This window comes from Siphateles boraxobius, unplaced genomic scaffold (genome assembly GCF_051911475.1).
Source record: "Siphateles boraxobius isolate OS27281-9 unplaced genomic scaffold, OSU_SipBor_1 25, whole genome shotgun sequence".
NCBI classification, from domain to species: Eukaryota; Metazoa; Chordata; class Actinopteri; order Cypriniformes; family Leuciscidae; genus Siphateles; species Siphateles boraxobius.
Genome location: NW_027508866.1, coordinates 3,399,465 through 3,420,835, shown reverse-complemented (window position 1 = coordinate 3,420,835; position 21,371 = coordinate 3,399,465). Strand labels below are relative to the sequence as shown.

The window sequence follows — 21,371 nt, the reverse complement described above, 5'->3', positions numbered from 1 at the left end:
CACGCTGAGGGCGTTCCCACTGCGATTTCACGCAGCGTCCGTCCCTTCGGGGAACTAGGGTTACATACGTAACCCGGGACGTTTTCATACTCACTGCTATCAATAGCCATATTTGCTACTCGATCACAGGTTTTCTCTGCTGCAAATATTGCACCAGTCACTTCGTGCAATCCATATCTTGACCAAAGATTAATTTGAACAATTCTTTCAACTTCATTAAACTTCCCATCACACTCACTTGCAGTTTACTTAATATCAGCTTCCTGCTGCAATGGTTCTTCATCTTTGCTCTCATCAGCCTCCATATCAGCAAGAAGTCCAGATCTGTAATCATCGTTTGTCTCAAACACCCTCCGCTTGAACTCTTCCTTGAGCTCCTCTTCCAATAGCCTGTGAGCTTCTCTGTTAAGGAAATTGACTTGTCTTGTGAAACTAATTTTTGCAGCAGTCCTTTCTTTTTTAAGTTGCTCAATTGGTTTCCCCACCTCTTCCTCAGCCATTTTCAACTTATTCACTTAACACTCCGACAGCAACAGCAACCTTCCTGTCTTTCACCTTCTTGCTCCAATGACGCACCGTCTGAGCTTGGCCGTTCTGCACTGCCCCAAATGTGAAGTCCACCGCTGTTATGCTGATCGCCAAACTGTGTTTAGAAGCTGGGCTGTCAGCTGTGGTTATCAACTGTCAAGTTTCTTTTCGGATTTCACACATCAGTTCTGCTTTTAACTTGAAAAAATGCTTAGTCAACCACGGACACAGGAATCATCTCAAAAATGGCTTTTACTTTCACTCTGCATTAAAGTTGTTACAATCTTGACTTGCAGTTTTTTACTTTCCATTCATGTCACAATACATTGGAACAGATGAACTTCATTTGCAGTTAGATTTTCTTCAAACAGTAAATTCTTTGGTAGGAAGATGCAAGCTCAAACTAGGTTGATAACCTTTTTAAAAGAAAAAGAAAAAAAAACGGGAAGAGAAAAAGAATACAAAATCTAATTACAATCGGACATCTTGACATTGGATTACAACAATATACACATTCTACTAGACATTTAAATTCATTTATACATCGTATATACTCTTAATCATAATCGAGTAAAATGTCTTATCAAAATATAAGTTAATCAAGCTTCAAGCAGTCATCCTACCAGCAGCGTCTCGGGTTGATTAGTCACTGGTGCGCATCCGATTTCTGTTGTATTTCTTCCTCATACCTTCTAGTTACAAAGTTTTCCCCTTTCTTCAAAAGGAGGCAAGCTGGAAACCCCACAGGACAAGCGTTGTTCTCCCCCCTCCTGTTTCTGCCTGTGTTTGGTCTTTAATGCGTTCTTATGATGAATCAATCTCTATCAGGTGCGCTCGCAATTAGAGATCGGCTTTTTCCGACAGATGCCGGATGACGTCATCCGGAAGACGGCGCTCCTCGTGACTCTCCGTAACACCATCTATGACAGTCAATTCGACATAAACCTCTTTTCTTCATTAATTTCTCAAGTAATATTTACAGTCACATAAATACGTGTTTGACTTCACAGTGAATGATGACATCACTATTCATCGCCGCTGTCTGCCTAATGTTCGGCAGTTATTACTGTTTCAACATTCACTACCCATCTGAACTGGCGTCAGTGCTTGAATTTTTGCAAATGAGGCAGAGGGCCGTGGGAGAATGGCACGAGGCCGGTGGCATGATTACTGATGAGATCCACCATCGCGACGCACTGGTCTCGTATCTCTCACGGAGGAGCGGAAGCATAAAAGGTGAAGCGATGACAGAGGAGATCGAGAGAGGAACATGCCTGGTTTCATGTTGTGTTTTGCTTCTGTTTTGTGTTGCCAGCAGTCGTCCGTGAGAGGCTGCTGGCTTATACTTTTGTTTTTGTATTTGTTTTATTTGATTCAAAATGTTCAATGTTAAAAAAAGACTTTTTACAGTGAGTGCAATCCCGTAAAACCAATAACGTTGCTACCGCATTTTTGACGGTAAAGTTCTGGCAACCACAGCTGCCGTTTTTTTACCGTAAAAATGACGGTTTATTTTTTACAGTGTACCCCTTTCTTTCCTGTGTCCATTAAGTCCTTGGTCAGTTTATCTTTTAACGTTCAATTCATTCGTTCGATGAATGCCGAAGATCAATACCTAACGTTTTAGCGAAAAGCTTCGTAATTTTTTAAGCGACTGGAGTTCCGTTATCGCTTTCAATCACCTTGGGTATCTGGTATCTGGGAATGATTAATTTTATTAGTATCTTAACTACTGTGCGTGCATTCTCCTTGGCGCAAGGGAGGATTTCTGGCAACTTTGAGAATCTGTCAACAATGGTTAACATATTACTCCAATTATCATTGTGTAAATTGTTACTACTCTATCTTTTGCGAGTATGCATGCTCTTGTGAGTGCAATTGGCTTGTGCCAAATTGTGACAGAGTGTATGCTTCTATGATAGTGCCATCGAGTTTTACGATTGAATACCCACAGAGGAAAACACAATCAGAAGGTTTTGAGCAAACAAAACAAACAGACGGTAGGAGGCATGTCTTTTATTTGTGCAAGAGTGTTTTGCACTGCCGCAGAGACAGCCGCGGGGAAGTCAATGTAGCCCTGCACAAGGCGTGTCCACGGAATGTAAACGCAAACATTGGCCTTGTGCTTTCATGTACAGGTATGAAGAAAAACATGGAGCACAAATCAATCACAGAAAAATAAGCATGTGTATGACAGGTGCAAGTGGGACAATTAATTGGTTAATAGCACGCAGGTCTTGTGTGAGGCGCCAGCTAGTGCCACTGGATTAATTGGTTTGTTATAGCGCGAGTGTGTTGGCACTACTACACCCTGTGGAACAAAATTGTCCAACAGTGGCTGGATACTCTTTTCTTTTTCATATTACAATGGGTACTGTTTGACATACACAGGAGATGAAGTTTTTAGCTTGGCTCTGTATGGTTCGATCATCACAAAGCCTGTGTCATCTTTAAATTTAGACCAAACAATTGGGTTTAATAAGGGCTGTGGTTGCGCTTCTGTGGTGTCTGTTTCCTGTTGCAATTCAACACCATCACATACATTTGGCAATGGTTCAACATAGAGCAGCAGGCTTGACAAAAAATGACAGACAGACTGTATTCTTATAAGTAATATCCATGCCCAGTTTGTGCATAATATTTCTGCATAACAAACACAACGGTGAGTCAGGAATAATTTTGAATTTATGAAAACATTCTCTAGAACCCTGGGCCCGTATTTATCAAGCCTCTGATAATTACTTGCAAGAACACTGCTAAGAATTGTCGGTAACACTTTACAATACGGGTGCACTAATAAGCATTAATTCATACTTAACTAATGCACAGATAATCATGAGTTAATGTATGATTCATGAAGAACTAAACCATTAATTAATTATTACTGCATCAGCAACTAATAAAGAGTCTATATGATTAATAGATTAAGTAATAAATTAATTGATATTAATTAAACGTGTCATCATGTATTAATTCCTTAATAACATATTTTATTAACTAATAGTGTAAATTAATGTGTTAATTACCACAATTAGTCAACACTATGCACTTCAACTTCCAGTTGTCTGCTTTAATTAATCATTAGCTAATTATTTGCAAATCTATCATTATGTTATGACTTTACTTGTTGAGGCACATTACTATTGTAACAGACTTTGTTGGATCCTGTTATGATGTACTAATTCTGGATGTACTGGCGCTCGTTGTATATGTGTATGAAATGTATTTTTCCCCTCGGGGCTTGCCGTAGATAGGCATTGGTCATGCGCACTTGGTACTAGAAGGTCGCGGGGGTTTTGTTTTCTGAGTAGTGATCTGAGGAGATGTATAATAAAGTGGAGAAGTGTTCAAACGGCTATCGTTTATTGTTTTCTTATTTCTGAGTGTTAGGCGAACCCTGTATGGACACTCGGTCACATTGGTGGCAGCGGTGTTGTTTTGATTTATTTGCATTTACGTGGTCCAGTGTTACGACGGGTGTTAACTAGTTAGTTTACAGTGGAAAGTTTTTTAGCTGAGTTAGCACGCGCGGGTTCAACGTCGACGCGGCCATCATGTGGTGTAAAGGCGATGATGATTTATATTCGAGACGGGACCGCGACAAGATCAACAGACACGTGAAAATCGAGCTACCCCCGCCGTTCTCTGGTGACGAGAAGCAGAGCTTTCTGTGCTGGGCGCGGCAGTTCGAGGTCGCCGTCAGAGCACTCACAGAGGGGGATGGCCCTGCGTCGGTTAATAATGAGCTAGTGAGGATTCTGCCGACACGTTTAAGCAACGCGGCATTTCTTCTGTGGGACAGCCTTCCTAAAACTGTTCAGGCTGACTATACAGCTGTAAAGGAAAGACTTAAGGAGGCTTTCGGGCAGAGGCAGTTTATGGATCGCTTCAGAGCCAGTTTATCAGCCCGCCCTCGTGCTTCGCGGGAAAGTTTGGAGGTGTATGCGGCGGAGATGAGCAGGTTAGTGGACGAGGCTTTTCCTGAATATGGCGACAAGGCCCAAAGAGAGGAAAAGTTTCGTCGTTTCTTGGCCGGTTTGGATCCTGTGCTCAGAGCTAAATGCCATGAACAGGGAGCAACAGATTTGGAGGAGGCCGTGATAATTGCAGGTCGGTGCGAAAATGCCAGAGACTCAATAAAGACTGATTACATGCCTGTTAATGCTGCCTATGGTAATAATGATGGTGGTGCAGTGGCTTCTGTTCACTCTGTGACTGATAATGGAGGACTATACAGAGCAGTGGATAGATTGACAGAAGAAATGAGAGATATGAGAATGGAACTGAGGCGCTTGGGTGATGAAAACCTAAGACTGAAATCCAGTGTGAGTCCTAGAGCAATGGATGAGTGGAATGGAGGCCGCTCAGTCGAGTGGAATGTGCCAGTGTGTCTGCGGGGGCCGTGGATGCCAGTCGCGTGTCTTTGACAGTGCACGGAGGGGCCGTTCACCTGAGAGGAAATCATTCCAACATTTTGATGAGCGTACATGAGGTATGGATGTCCGTGGTTATAAAGACTCATACTCTGCTCAGTCCCCTGCGAGACGCAGCCCTAGCCCCGGTGTTCGCAGATTGAACAGCTATGAGGGTGACTCGAGAAAGCGGGGAGTGCGTTTCATGCAGGGGTGTGAAGTAACGAATTACAAATACTCACGTTACTGTAAATAAGTAGTTTTTTTCAGAAATTGTACTTTTTTGAGTAGTTAAATTTTTTTGTAATTTTACTTTTACTTGAGTACATTTTAAGTGATGTATCGGTACTTTTTCTCCGCTATTTTCCTTCTGTTTGTGGTCGTTACTCGTTACATGCTTGTTTTAAATGTATTTTATTTTTATCCATCAACGTGATTGGATTGAGTAAGCGGTCTCGTGACTGTCATCAAATCAAATTAAGCATAGACAACTTTAACCGCCTATTCCTGCTGTTACTCGTGACTGCTGTGGAAGTGCATTCTACAAGCATCAATCCAGATATCAATCCTCTAATAAGGTACAGTTCACATTTCTGCTTAATATGATATTTATATAGGCTGGCCTGTCTACAGGGCCTAACATTTGGTCTGAGGCTGGGAGTATTGCGTGACGAGTTCATAATGCGGTGAATTCCCGGTCTCATTTACTTCAAAATCACATTATAGAGAGACGCGCGTCACGATCTGTGCACTGCCGCGTCTCGCGCTCGCCATGCCGCCAGATTCAGAATCAGTGTACTCTATGAACCATCGCGTTAACTTGAACTGCATTTCTGTCAGTGCGTGACTACAGCTCGTTAATAAACAACGTTTTTTGATTGATCCATTACAATCCGTCTTCATTTGGCAAGTGCACTTGCGCAAAAACATTTTTCATGTTGAACTTTTTTTTGTGTGTGTGTGTGTGTGGATGCTGCTGATAAAACAGCTTCACCCAGACTACAAAGAGACATGCATTTGTGTGTGTGTGTGTGTGTGTGTGTGTGTGTGTGTGTGTTTGTTTCTTTTGTAAAAGTTTCCTGGATATAACTTCCCTATTTAATGCACAATTTTCCTTACAAATTATATGATCAGCATTACAATGTGAGTAAATGTAGCCGTGTAAAATGTAAGGGATGATGCCACCCTTCTAGAACAATGTGCATTTACATTTAAATTGTAACATATTTGATATCATGGAATTAAAGTGTGTAATTAGTGTTAGCTCACTATCTTACCCTTTTTCAGTGCATTATGTGAGGTAATCTGATAATATTAGTGATTCTCATTTATCAAAACACTAGATTGATACCGTTTTGGAGAGAAATTGGGTATTTTTTAATCTCTCTATTTGGTGCATTTTAAAAAGATGGATGATAGATATTCTTCAATCTTTCTAACAAAGAACAAAATATAATGTGAATTACAGTATGTACAATTTTTTTAGATTTATAAATTGTAGTGCACAGTGTTTATTGTAAGGGGTAGAATCCGCAGCTCAGTGCTCACTACTCACTACTCATGAGTACTTTTAAATAAGCTACTTTTTTACTCTTACTCAAGTAGTTTTTTGGACAAGTACTTTTTACTCTACTCACACTACATTTTTTGGAATGTAATGCTACTTTTACTTGAGTATGTTTTTTCAGTACTCTTTCCACCACTGGTTTCATGTCTCCTGGCGGAGTGGAGCCCCGCAATGGGCCGGGAAACGGACTTTAGCTGATGTTGCGGCCCAAACACCAGCTATGCTGCCTGTGGGCCCTGTAATGGACAATGTTGATGATGGTGACTCTATTTCAAGAGACATCAATGTGATTGTGGATGCTGGCCAGGAGCTGGTGTCATATGTGAGAGGTGTAATTGAAGGTGTGTAGGTTCAGATGTTAGTGGACTCTGGTTCCAGTGTATCTCTCATGAGTGGCGATTTTCGTATGTCAATTCCAACACTTTGTAATCGGCCATTGAAAAAGGACTATGTGTCAGCCCGTGCTGTGAATGGACAAATGCTAGATACACTCGGCACCATCACAATAACATTTCAGGTGGGAACTGAGTCGTGGCAGCATGTATTTCATGTGCTAAGAGAAACCACACAGACTGTGTTGCTGGGCTGGGAATTTTTGTTGAGGAACCATGCTTTACTGGATCTCGGCCGTGCTAAGCTACAACTGTGGGACATCTCAGTTCCTCTCCTTACCAGCAAATATTTTGTTCCACTGTGCTGCAACGTGCCACTGGCCACCGCTATGAACTTACCACCCCTCAGTGAGTCAGTTGTGGCAGTTAAAGTGTGTACACCCAACGCAGTCCATTTGGTGAGTGACTTTGTTGGCTATCTGGAACCCAATGTGGCGGATTCTTCCGGTCTAGTGGTCGCTCACACAGTTGCCATGGTTCACAACGGACTGACAAAAGCTCGGATTTTGAATCCTACTGGACAGGACATTTCATTGAAACAGGGTATGCACCTGGGTGAGTTTTACACAGTTGATGACTCAGATGTTCAGCTGTTTCATGCTCCGGTTGACGTAGCTGCAGCAACCTTTTTCAGGGTTGTGCCTCCTGTGTCGTTGGATGAGTCACCTATTTCTGAATCTGAGAGAGCTGCGATTTCAGCATTGCTGTTGGAATACAATGACATATTTAGCTCCTCCAAACGGAATTCCAGTAGGTGTACAATAGTAAAACATTGCATCAGAACTGGTGAGCAGACGCCTATCAAACAGCGTGCATATCGTGCATCCCCTGAAAAACGTGCTGAAATAGAGAAACAAGTGGCTGGCCTGTTAGAAGATGGCGTCATTGAGGAGAGCTGTAGTCCCTGGGCGTCACCAGTTGTTCTGGTGAAAAAGAAGTGTGGCACATGCCGTTTTTGTGTAGACTACAGGCGATTAAATAGTGCGACTATTAAAGACTCTCATCCTCTACCCCGTGTGGATGACACACTGGATGCGTTATCGGGTGCAGTGTGGTTCAGCACGCTAGATTTCTCTAATGGTTACTGGCAGGTGGAAGTTGCTGAAGAGGACAGAGAAAAGACGGCCTTTACCACAGGACAGGGCCTCTATCAGTGGCGGTCCATGCCAATGGGCCTATCTAACGCACATTTCAACGCTTAATGGAGCTTGTCCTCAAAGGGCTCCCGTGGCACATCTGCATGGTATATCTCGATGACATTTTAATTTATAACAAAACTTTTGAAGAACACCTGTCTAGCCTGAAAGAGGTGTTTTCAAGAATACTAAATCCAGGCAAATGTCACCTTGCCAGAGATCGCGTGGTCTTTCTTGGCCATGTCGTTTCTCGAAAAGGTCTTCATCCTGATCCAAAGAACACAGAGAAAGTCTTGAACTGGCCAATTCCCTGTTCTCCTTCTGAGGTGAGAGCCTTTGTGGGACTGTGTTCCTATTACAGACGATTCGTCAAGGATTTTTCTAAACTTGCTGCTCCACTAAACCATCTCTTCGGGAAAAATGTGCCCTTTGTGTGGAATGCTGAGTGCGACAAATCGTTTAACCTTTTGAAAAGTGTGTTGTCATGCGGTCCTGTAGTCGTATTGCCTGACTTCAGTGTGCCTTTTAAAATCTACACTGATGCATCCAACCTGGCCGTCGGTGCAGTTCTTGCCCAGGACAGAGATGGACTCGAACATGTGGTCGCATACGCCAGCCGGGCATTGAATTCCACACAAAGGCGTTGGTCCACCTTTGATCGTGAGTTGTGGGCTATTGTGTGGGCAGTAAGGGAATTCAAGCATTACATTGGACTTGCCTCATTTACCATTATCACAGACCATCGACCACTCTTGGCGCTTCGGCGTATGTCCATTGATGATGATCCAACAGGAAGAAGAGGGAGGTGGATTCTGGAGCTTGATCCATTGAATTGGGTCATTGTACACAAAGATGGGAAACAACATCAGAATGCGGACGCGCTTTCTCGCCGCCCTGAGACACCTGGCCCTAGCGAGGCAGAGGCCAGTGTTAAAGAGGTACTGGAAGTGAATGTGGTGAGTTCTAGTCAAACAGATAACATTCCATGTTCCTCTGAAGTCACTGATTCGGCAGGAGATGCGACTGCTGTCAACTCACATGACAATTCAGACTGCATGTCTTCCATGAATGTTTTGTCACACAGCTTATCAGACATTAGGTCAATGCAGCATGCTGACCCTGAAATTAAGACTGTGTTGAGCTGGGTGATGCAATCCCAAAGACCATCCAGGAGAAAACTACAAGAATCTTCTCAGTGCTTACGGAAGCTTTGGACTGAATTCAACCGTCTTTCTATAATTGATGGACTGTTATGCCGCTCAGTTTTTTGTCCCCTCACAAGTGGCCCTGTAGTCCAAATGGTTGTACCCTCTACTCTAATATCGGATATTCTTTTGCAGCTGCATGGGGCCCCAGCTTCTGCCCATTTCTCTTCGGAGTGTGTGTGGGAACGGGCGAGACAATTTTGTTACTAGCCTTCTATGTACAGGGACATCATAGCATGGTGTGAGCAGTGCAAGGCATGTCAGGCGCGGCCCGGTTCCAGCCCACTGTGCACCTATGGGTGGGTCCCATTCAGGGTGGCAGTGCCTCAGTGGTTCATGTAGATTGTCTACAAACTGAAAGGTTGGTGGTTCGATCCCCGGTTCCACCTGACCAAGTGTCGAGGTGTCCATGAGCAAGACACCTAACCCCGGCTGCTCCCGACGAGCTGGATGGCGCCTTGCATGGCTGACACCGCCGTCGGTGTGTGAATGAGTGCGTGAATGGGTAATGTGAGGCAATATGTAAAGCGCTTTGGTGGCCATTGGGTCTGTTAAAGCGCTATATAAATGCAGTCCATTTACCATTTACCATTCAGTACGGCCATTTGAAAGAGTGGCTATGGACATCTTAGAGCTGCCAGTGACTTCGAAAGGAAACCAGTACTTGCTGGTTGTCGAGAACTACTTCACCAAATTTGTCAACCTGTATGCTTTGCTTAATCAGTCAGCACAGACAGTAGCACGTTGTCTGTTTGAGGACTATGTTCTGATTCATGGTGTTCCAGAGTCTTTGCATTCAGATCAGGGTCGTCAGTTTGAGTCGGAGGTGGTTCAGAATCTCTGTCATCTGCTGGGCATTAAAAAGACACGCACCACTGCCTACCATCCGCAGACGGACGGTATGGTTGAACGATTTTATCGGACCCTGATTGATCAACTGGCTAAGACTCTTTTGACTTATGGAGGGGAATGGGACGATTACGTGAAGCATGTGGCTTTTGCTTACAACACAACGACTCACTCCAGTACTCGTTTCACACCTTACTTCTTGACCCACGGTCGGGAAGCACGAGTCCCTGCTGATTTACTGTTACCCACCCATGCTCTTGTCTCTCAGATGTCAGCATCACATGCTGAGTTTGTTTCCAAATTGCTGTCAAACCTGAACTCTGCCTTTAGCAGTGCACGGATGCACGGTGAGGCAGCTCACGACCGTCAAAAACTGTACCATGATGTTGGATTGCGTCACCAGCCCTATGATGTAGGTGCCATGGTGTGGCTCCACAACCCAGTGGAGAGCCGCATGAAACTGGCACCCCATTGGAAGGGACCGTATAAAGTAGTGCAAGTCATGGATTCATGTGGGGAACAGGGACTGACTTACCTGATTGTAGATCCTTTTGACTCTGGTGAGACGGCGCAGGTCGTGCATTACAATAGGGTGCGGCCTTACACATTGCCTGTTTCTCTTGGGTCACAGAACCAGACATTGTCCAATGTTCCGGACTCACAGCCTGAGTCTCTTTTCCTGGAGTCAGGAGTTTATGGTGCAAAGGAATGCGTTGCTCCCCAGAAATATCTGAGTGCTTTGTCTGATTCACCATGTTCAGTTACAGGGTCTGAACGGATCATGAGTAGGACTGGGAGAGTTCATAGACCTCCGGGCCATTTGAAGGATTTTGTTTTGTATTGAAGTAACTGTATACATATGTGTATGGGAGAGTGCAAGTTAGAATTTGTTCTATTGTAGAGCCTGTTGCAACTGTCGGAAAAAAAAAGATAACAATTGTGTTCTATTAATGGGCTTGTTGCAGTAACAATAATGTTCTATGTACTCTGTTCTGTGTTCCATTGTACACGGCTGTTTATTGTTTATGACGGTTGATGTTGTTATTCTGAAACATAAACGGGGACGTTTATTTTGTGAGGAGGGGACGTATGTAACAGACTTTGTTGGATCCTGTTATGATGTACTAATTCTGGATGTACTGGCGCTCGTTGTATATGTGTATGAAATATATTTTTCCCCTCGGGGCTTGCCGTAGATAGGCATTGGTCATGCGCACTTGGTACTAGAGGGTCGCGGGGGTTTTGTTTTCTGAGAAGTAGTGATCTGAGGAGATGTATAATAAAGTGGAGAAGTGTTCAAACGGCTATCGTTTATTGTTTTCTTATTTCTGAGTGTTAGGCGAACCCTGTATGGACGCTCGGTCACACTATTAACTAATTGTTAAGTAATATGTCATTATGGTTATGGGTTTTGTCATCCCCACTAAAGGTCTGTGGGGCAGTTGCACATGCAGTGAGTGTAATGTCAGAGAGTGTTTGAAGGATGGGTAAGTTGGGCCACACACAAATATCAGGACACCAGAATCTGAAATACTGACACTGTTACACCGTGTTTAAACTGGACGAGACCATTACAGCTGTCTACACTGGACATGACAGACCATTGCAAGTCCATTTGCCTTCATAACAGAAGTAGCGCAAGAGCTCGGAGTACGTCAGAAATAGAGTAAGGCATCAGTTTACTGTCGGGGTTTTGTTGTGTCGTGTAGCATTGTGTCGCATCCAGTGTTGTATCACTGATTATAATGGGTTCTAGTGTCTTTGTCTGGTCTAGACACAGTGTTATGAAATAGCAGAGCTTGGCCGCATGTTCTCAGTGTTCTTCCTTTAAATCCTAGAGCTCAAGCTTAACCTGACACACTCCTGTGCCATGAAATGTTGGATGCGGTGGTTCATCTGGCACAGTGGAATCCCGGTTGTAAAAGGCGGGAAATTGAAATCCATAGTGTGGATGTCAAAACCAAAATTACATATTACTTAACAATTAGTTAATAGTAATGTGCCTCAACAAGTAAAGTCATAACATAATGATAGATTTGCAAATCATTAGCTAATGATTAATTAAAGCAGACAACTGGAAGTTGAAGTGCATAGCTTTGACTAATTGTGGTAATTAACACATTAATTTACACTATTAGTTAATAAATTATGTTATTAAGGAATTAATACATGATGACACGTTTAATTAATAGCAATTCATTTATTACTTAATCTATTAATCATATATACTCTTTATTAGTTGCTGATGCAGTAATAATTAATTAATGGTTTAGTTCTTCATGAGTCATACATTAACTCATGATTATCTGTGAATTAGTTAAGTATGAATTAATGCATATTAGTGCACCCGTATTGTAAAGTGTTACCGAATTGTCTTAAGAGTAAAAACATTCTTGACTCAAAACTGCTCTTAAAGGTTTGACCTTTGTTGACAGGTTTTTCCTTAATTGGCTTAATATGCTATTTATGTTTAATAAAGCACTAAAAAAGAAAGACAGAAAGAAATGCAGATGTTCTGTACTTTATATTGCACATGGTATTGTATATTGTTCTATATTGTTTACATATTTCAAATTGTTTTTTGTGTTCATTGTTTTGTATGTGAAGGGCACGCAGTAATGGATACTTGCACATTCACACTCTACTTTATTCTAGTCCACATTTCAGGAAGGAAGTAATAGAAGTCACTCAAACCACACAATTGCAAAGATGTATTGAACTCATTTGACAAACATGTCACAGTAAGGAGACCTTAAATCAGTAGAACAACAAGATGCAATAAACAGTTTGTGTCATTTCATTTATGTTTTTCTTTTTAGGCTGGTTTGTTCAAAAGCAGTAGATTATTTTTACAGAGTTAAAGCTAACATATATCTCAGCATTTTAAGCTACTTGAAACTGCCAAAAGTGTTTCTGCGATGTTGATTCCCATCTATGAATTGCTGAGCAATCATCTCCCTATCTACTGTATACTGTCCAGTTTGTCACCGTGGATGTGACACACAGCAACACTGTTTAGATGAGACTGTGTCATTGTGCTTCGGAGCCAGGTTTTTAATCTTCGAAGACAGCTGAAGCTTCTTTCAGCCTCTGCTGAAGAACCAGGGGAAACAAGAAGCAACCTCACAAGTGTTTTCACTTGGTCAAAGAGTTGGCGGACTTCTGGCAACATATTCCGAAGAGTGTTTGCAGCCTCAGTAGTTGACTGATAATTATACTTGGTCTTGAACATTGCTAATTGCACCCTCGCGAAGCCCAGTGTAATTCTGGATATTGTTTCAACAGACCACCATCAGACTCTCCTGTCAACAGTACCTTTTCAATAGAACTGATCGTAAGCAGCCCCTCTTGCTCATATCTTTCTTGAAACTGCATATTGACAACATCCAAGACCTTAAAAAATTCTGTCCTTAAGTAGTTAGCTGAGGAACTAGGTACATGTGCTGAACCCTGACCAGACAGGCGTTTCGGAGGCTTTCGAGTACGGGACATTTCAATTGGAGACAGATTTATGGAGTTACACATTTGTGTTGTTTTGTTGTATCAAAGCACTTTGACACTTTGGAATGTATCCTCTTTTCTCTTTTTTGTAATTGTGTCCTTCACACAGTTGACAGCAGCTAGCATCAGTGTATCTGAAGAGAAGCATTGAGACACCCCAGCTCTTCTGTCACTTCTAAGGCAAGTAAAAGGCCAAGCAAAGCATTGCCTTTTTGAAATCTATCAAACAAACCATTTGTCCTGCAAGCTGACTCTGAATGACCATACGCCATTTCTTCTACGAATGGCACATGTGCGCACTGTCCACCTTGTAGGACACAGGTCTGATGGCTTTGACAGATCCACTCTCTGACTTCATTTTCACTGATTGGCCAAACAAAACTCCCACTTCATGAACCCACTGCAAAGAGTCACGGATAACAGGAGATGCTGTACAAGCATGCTGTATAATTAAATTAACATGCAAGTGGCTGACTCTCTTTGATGATGGCCTGTGCCCCAGAATACCTTCCTGCCATGTTCGCAGCACCATCATAAGCCTGTCCTCTCAGCCCAGTGATGGATAAGTTAAGACGAAGCAATACATCCTTCAGAACCTTTGCCAGGTTATCTCCTGTTGTCACAGACACTTCATACAGGCCAACAAATTCCTCATGGACTATTAGATCGTGATCAACATATCTAAGACAGACTGATTCCTGTTCCTTTCTCTGATACATCTTGGGTACCATTCATGATGACACAAAACTGCAAGTTAGGAAGTGAATTGATGTTTTGTGCAATTCCACAAATTATAAAATTACTGAATAGATTGAGGATTTCATTTTGAATTTGTGGACAAGTATAATCAGTTTTGACAGACAACCATTTGCTTTGGCTGGGGTCATCTTCCGACTTGTATTTTAAAAGCTGATTAAAGTTTCCCTCATCATCATCATGGCCTCTAAAGATAAACCTTGTCTTGCCAGAAACTGCACAGCACTGATTATCTTTAATAGGCATTTTTGCCTCCTCTTGCTGGGATGCCCTCACATTGGGAAGAGTAGAAAACAAGCGACGAAGATTATTCAAAGAACTATGACCTTAAACAAAGCCGGTCTGATCAGGATTCACTAGTTTTCTTTCATTTTTTTATTGTCAAAACGATTCCCTCTCACACAGATCCGCGAAAACGACTAAAAACGCAGCATTCTGCTGCTGGCGTTGAAACACTATAGTCACCTTTATTTATATAGCGCTTTTTACAATACAGATTGTATCAAAGCAGCTTCACAGTGATAACATGAAAATAATATAACAAAGTTTGTTTCTAAAAGAAAATTGCGTCAACGTCCACCTTAAGTAAGGCAGATCAATAATATTATTGAATATTAAATGTCCCCAACTAAGCAAGCCAAAAGCCAAGGCAACAGTGGCAAGGAACCAAAACTCCATCAGGTGACAGAATGGAGAGAAAAACCTTGGGAGAAACCAGACTCAGTCGGAGGGCCAGTTCTCCTCTGGCCAACAAAGGAACAGTGCATGATTCATCATTCGGGCAGCATTACAAGTCAGATTGGATCGGGACATTTAGAATATTTATCCATTTCCATCTTTTGGAAGTCCAAGTAATCACGTCGGTGTTGAGACGAGTTGTTGAGGATCAGTGCCGTCCCCCATAGAGGGTCCATATCGCCGGTGTTGAGTCGTCTCTTCACAGGCTTTGTTATTGGGGCATCTGAAGTCTCCGTGAGAGGCTGGATACAAACTGGAGCTGACGAACGCCATTTTAACAGCAGAAAAGCAAAAAGGGAAAATAATTAGCGTAGCTGCTGTTCATAATGATTTCCATAACACGGGCGTAAATGATAAAAAACATGAAGACAGTGATTTTTGCGTCCCAGATTCACCCCCCTCCGTCCCCCACTCTACTCAGCCCTGCCTACTGACCTCTACATCCCTCCTGCTGCTGAGACCTAACCACAATCTCACAATGTCTCCGCAGCCCAACCATACGCGCCGACCCGTTTGACTAACGAGCCCCACTGGTGCGTTAATATGCAGTTTCAGTGGCAACGGTTCCGTATGGCATACCACCTACCGCAAAACACAATATCTGCCCAACCACCCGTCATTCACGCAATATACACAGGAACGTAATGACTGTAAATACTATGCAACCTATACAAATAACCTACAGACTCTTCAAGTTTTATAATATTAAATGCATTTGATCTGATTCAGCAGTGGTATAAAAAGTAAGCATTATGTAAATGCTCGGCTAAAGAGATGCGTCTTTAATCTACTTTTAAACTGGGACAGCGAGTCAGAGCCTCGAACAATATCAGGAAGGCTATTCCAGAGTTTTGGAGCTAAATGTGAGAACGCCCTCCCTCCTTTAGTGGACTTAGATATCCTAGGAATGACCAGAAGCTGACTATAGACTGAACACGTAATACACATGTGCATGACGTTATCGTCTTCAGAGATTTGCTTTTTTGTCGTTTACACAGAGACTGTTTTCAAAAATGTGCACTTTGAAACCCGATTTCAAAAGTTTGCGTTTAAACCGTGTAAACCAATGGCCAAAACGCATTAAAAGGTTTACGTTTTTTGGAAACAGTCTCGTGTTAAACAGCCCCTTAAATACACCGTGATAATGAGGAGATGACGAACAGGTGTGATGATCTGATAAGTGTCCATGGCATTTGATGAGTGGCAAGAAAATCAAACAAAGGAACACATGATGAAAGAAAACAAACTGAAAGTCCATAAAAGTGAAACTAAAGATGAATAAGTCCAGATAACTGTGACTGTAAGTATGGCAGTGGTAGCTGATTTTAACCCTGATTGTATGGAATCAGCCGTTGTCATGACACTCGTTAACGGTAGATGATCTCCGCGTCTCGTCTCTCACTCAGAATCCTAGGTATTTATTTGAAAAAGTGGCTAAACTAACGAAAAAGAAAGCTTCAACCCCAGAAGTTTCCAAGAAACACAGCAGTAATGACTTTATGAACTTCTTCACTTATAAGATCGATAATATCAGGGACAAAATTATAACTATGCAACCGTCTACTACAGTATTGCATCAGGGAGTGCATTGTAGTCTCCCTGAGGAAAAATTTGATTTATTTGTTGCTATAGGAGAAGAAGAATTTTGCAAAATCGTTAACCCATCTAAATCGACAACTTTTATGTTAGACCCTATACCGACTAAACTATTGAAAGAGATGCTTCCAGAGGTCATAGATCCTCTTCTCAATATCATTAATTTGTCTCTGTCTCTAGGATATGTACCAAAACCCTTTAAGCTAGCTATGATTAAACTGCTTGTTAAAAAAACACAACTTGATCCTACAGAATAAGTCAATTACAGGCCGATCTCGAATTTGCCTTTTCTGTCAAAGATATTAGAAAAGGCAGTATCCTCACAACTGTTCCTTTCTTGAAGGAAATGCTATCTGCAAGGATTTTCAGTCCGGATTTAGACTGTACCATAGTACTGAGACTGCTCTCATTAAAGTCACAAATGATTTGCTCTTATCATCCGATCGTGGTTGTATCTCTCTATTAGTGTTACTTGATCTTAGTGCTGCATTTGACACCATTGACCACAACATTCTATTAAATAGACTAGAAAACTATGTTGGCATTAGTGGAATTGCACTAGCATGGTTTAAATCATACTTATCTGACCGTTATCAGTTTGTAGCAGTAAATGAAGACATGTCTTATAGGTCAAAAGTTCAGTATGGCGTACCACAAGGCTCAGTACTAGGACCGCTGCTGTTTACTCTGTACATGCTACCGTTAGGAGATATCATTAGGAAACATGGAATTAGTTTTCACTGTTATGCTGATGATACTCCGCTCTATATTTCCTCAAAACCTAACGAAACTTACCAATACACAAAATTAACGGAATGCATAGCTGATATAAAAAATTGGATGACAAGTAATTTCCTACTACTAAATTCTGAAAAAACAGAGATTCTAATTATTGGACAAAAAACTTCCACACGCAATAACCTAGAATACGGTTTAACACTTGATGGCTGCTCTGTCAAGTCTTCGTCGTCAGTTAGGAACCTGGGTGTGCTCTTTGATACCAATCTCTCATTTGAAAGTCACGTGTCTAGTATCTGTAAAAGCGCATTTTTCCATCTTAAAAATATACATAAATTACGTCATATGCTCTCATTGACAAATGCGGAACAATTAGTTCATGCGTTCGTGACCTCAAGACTAGATTATTGTAATGCTCTACTGGGTGGTTGCCCTGCACGCTTAATAAACAAACTACAGCTGGTCCAAAACGCAGCCGCTAGAGTTCTTACCAGAACCAGGAAGTATGACCAAATTAGCCCGGTTCTGTTAACACTGCATTGGCTCCCTATTAAACATCGTATACATTTTAAAATATTGCTGATTACTTACAAAGCACTAAATGGTTTAGCTCCGCAGTACTTGAGCGAGCTCTTAACCAATTATAGTCCTTCACGTCTATTGCGATCTCAAAATTCTGGCCAGTTGATAATACCTAGAATATCAAAATCAACTGCTGGTGGTAGATCCTTTTCCTACTTGGCACCAAAACTTTGGAACAATCTTCCTAACATTGTCCGGGAAGCAGATACAGTCTGTCAGTTCAAATCTAGACTAAAAACACATCTCTTTGGCTTAGCATTCACATAACACATTATAGATTGGTATAATTCAATGTTAGGCTGCATAGTTTAGATCAGCCGGAACCGGGGCACTTCCCATAAATCCTGATGAACTTTGTACATCATAAGAAGGATGGCGTCTACGCTAATATTAGTCTCTCTGTTTATCCCGAGGTTTACCGCTAACCGCCGGATCCAGGCCATATCCAGATCTGATGAAGGACCATCACATTGACACGACGACAATGCATCCCTGAAGTGCCAGCCTCATCAACCCTATGAAGGCCTCATGGACACCTCAACAAACTCATCTCCATACCGGCGTGATGACTCCGACCCCTAACCAGATGAACTGGATAAATATTGTGAAAGTTCTGATCCAATCTGACTTCTGACCTATTATGCCGCCTAAATCATAATCATACACTGTTCGTTTGTTGGCCAACGGAGGACTGGCCCCGCGACTGAGCCTGGGTTCTCCCAAGGTTTTTTTCTCCATTCTGTCACCTGATGGAGTTTTGGTTCCTTGCCACTGTCGCCTTTTTTCGCCTTCATTCGCCATTGGCTTTTGGCTTGCTTAGTTGGGGACATTTAACATTTAATTTTGAATTTAACAATACTATTACAACTTTACTTTCCTGTTATCTCTGTAAAGCTGCTTTGAAACAATTTGTATTGTAAAAGCGCTATATAAATAAAGGTGACTTGACTTGACTCGGTCTGCAACTCAAGCAAACCTAAAATTTGTGAAATAGCGGAACAAACAACGGGAAATGTAATTGTAAAAAGAAAAGTCGAAACTATGTTTTTGGTCTGTACAGTAATTATTTCATACTCAGATATACAAACCTTTGTAAGACTGGAAAAACTGGAAGGACTTTAAGAGAGCGCCACTCTTTGAGAAAACAAAGGAAATTAACATTTGAACTCCCCCTCATGCACTATTGAGACGAAGGTCTCACCTCCCTCATCCTAATCTACATTTCTCTCCCCCATTCTTCATCCTGGCAGAGATCATCCAAACTCACACAAGAATCTAAATGGTTTAATGTGAATGATTATCATTTTATTATCGTTTTATACATGTTTGGTATTATTTGAAATGTCTCAGTGCGACTGGTACAAATGTCTCATTCCCAAAGAAGTAAACCAAAAGGTAATAAAGTTCTTAGGAAGTTTAGAAATATCTTCCACACCCTCCAATACTTGAGGGTGTGTCTTTGAGTTAACACCTTCTGACCATTTGACTGAATGCTAATTTTCCACTGCTAGCAAATGGTTACTTGCAGGTAAATTTCCACTGTCGATGATATTTAGATTTGAAATGAGGTCTGGGTATATAATGAAACGCAGCGAGAGCTCGGGGCCTTTTCTGTACTTCAGATCGGTCCGTGAGGCTGAGAGGAAGACCTCTCAGCCTCATGTTGTCATGATCCTGGTATCCTTCTCCTTTACTCTACCTCCCTCTGCTGGTCATATTTGTTATTGCATCCTCGTACACACACTCATTCACACTCATTATCTCATTCATCTCCAGCCGTTTCTCATTATCCCATCTGTTCCTCTTCTCCGCACCTGTTTCCCACTTTCTCTAATTCTACTCCCTATTTCTAGGCTTTCCTTTTCCTTTGTTCTTTGTCAGATTATTGCCAAATGCTGTGTATCTACCTGTTCATTGATCCAGTGGTTTTGTATCCTGTCCTGTCCTGTCTTGTCTGGTCTCGCCTGCTTCGCCTCTTCTTATCCAAGGCCTCGGTAAACGTGAGTGGTCTTCGGTTTGGCGTTCTCGCACCCTCTCTACGGACCCAGCCTGTCTCAATCATCTGGGATTCCTGTTTCGGCTGTAGCCAAGAATTTCTGTTTCATTAATTGAGAGACTTTTTGTTACATTTACCAAGGACTGTCTTCTGTTCAAGTTTTGCCAAGCGGCCACCTGTGTTGTTTCTCCTGAACTGAGATTAAAAGAATATCAGCTCACCTTTGCGTTTGGTTTCTCTGTTCACTTTCCTGACACATGTATTTCTTAAAGTCGGGTTTGCATCTTCTCTCTATTCCAGAGCATTTGATGTTTTGTATCGATTATCTTTGAATTGATTATGAAATTGGCATGATACATTTACCTGACATAATAAATTGTTACATTTGATTATTTTAACTGACTCTGACATTGTTTTCATTGAAGAGTTAAACGGAATAGTCAAACATTCCCTCACTTTTAGTGAGGCACAGATATCATTAAAAAACCTTTTCATTTTATGGAGTCAGATGAAACGAGTTAATACATAAGATAAAATAAAATATATAGCATTTAACCAAAAATACTTTGCCGCGAGAAAAAACAGTAACACGCAAAGACCTTCACCGCTAATTCCAATACCGCCATTGGATCGAGTTAGACGGCCTTACACCATAAAGATATTCAAGAAGATCACCTCAGGAATTTTCCCTCAGGACAGAAGACAAAATGACAGTTACCAGTCCAGTTTATTCCAGTTTGGAAACCACCAGCAGTTGGTTACTACCCAGATGTGTAGTTTATGAGTGGGTACAACATTTCTACTCAAATTTAACCCAGCAGTGGGTTACACAAAACTTGAAAATAACCCAACAAAATGACTCAACAGACAGAACCCTGCGGTCTAGGTAAAAAAAAATAACCCAGCAAATGTTTTATTGATGCTGTTAATGTACTTGCCATTAAATACTATTATTTGATTTAGACTGTTTAATTTCCATTCACTTCCTAAATTACCAATATATACCCAGCAAACACGTAACGTTTTTACAACATTTCACAACGTTGTTTTTTGGTTGCAATTAGGTAATGTTGCAGTGCAATGTTTTAAAAACGTTTAAGAAACCACACCTAAATAAAAAAAAATAATGTAACCAAAATAAAACGTTTTAGAAACGTTGTGAAAATACCAACCAGGTATGTTTTCTTTAGGTAGTCAAAAAACGTAAATATCACGTTTGTCTACTACGAAAACAAAACCAGACCAAAATGCAACTTTGGCGAGACGTTTTATTTAGGTGTTAAAATAACGTAGTCTGCACGTTGAAATAGGTTTTAAAAGAAACATCACGACAGTATTATACAACTACGCCAAATCTCCAATGGTACGTTCTGTT

At 41.5% G+C, this 21,371-nt stretch overlaps 1 protein-coding gene across 2 annotated transcripts in view; it reads left to right on the top strand.

Moving 5' to 3' along the window:
* Nucleotides 1-21,371, top strand: part of LOC143749653 (ly6/PLAUR domain-containing protein 2-like) — a 549,686-nt gene that overhangs the window by 498,288 nt on the left and 30,027 nt on the right. The window lies entirely within an intron of this gene.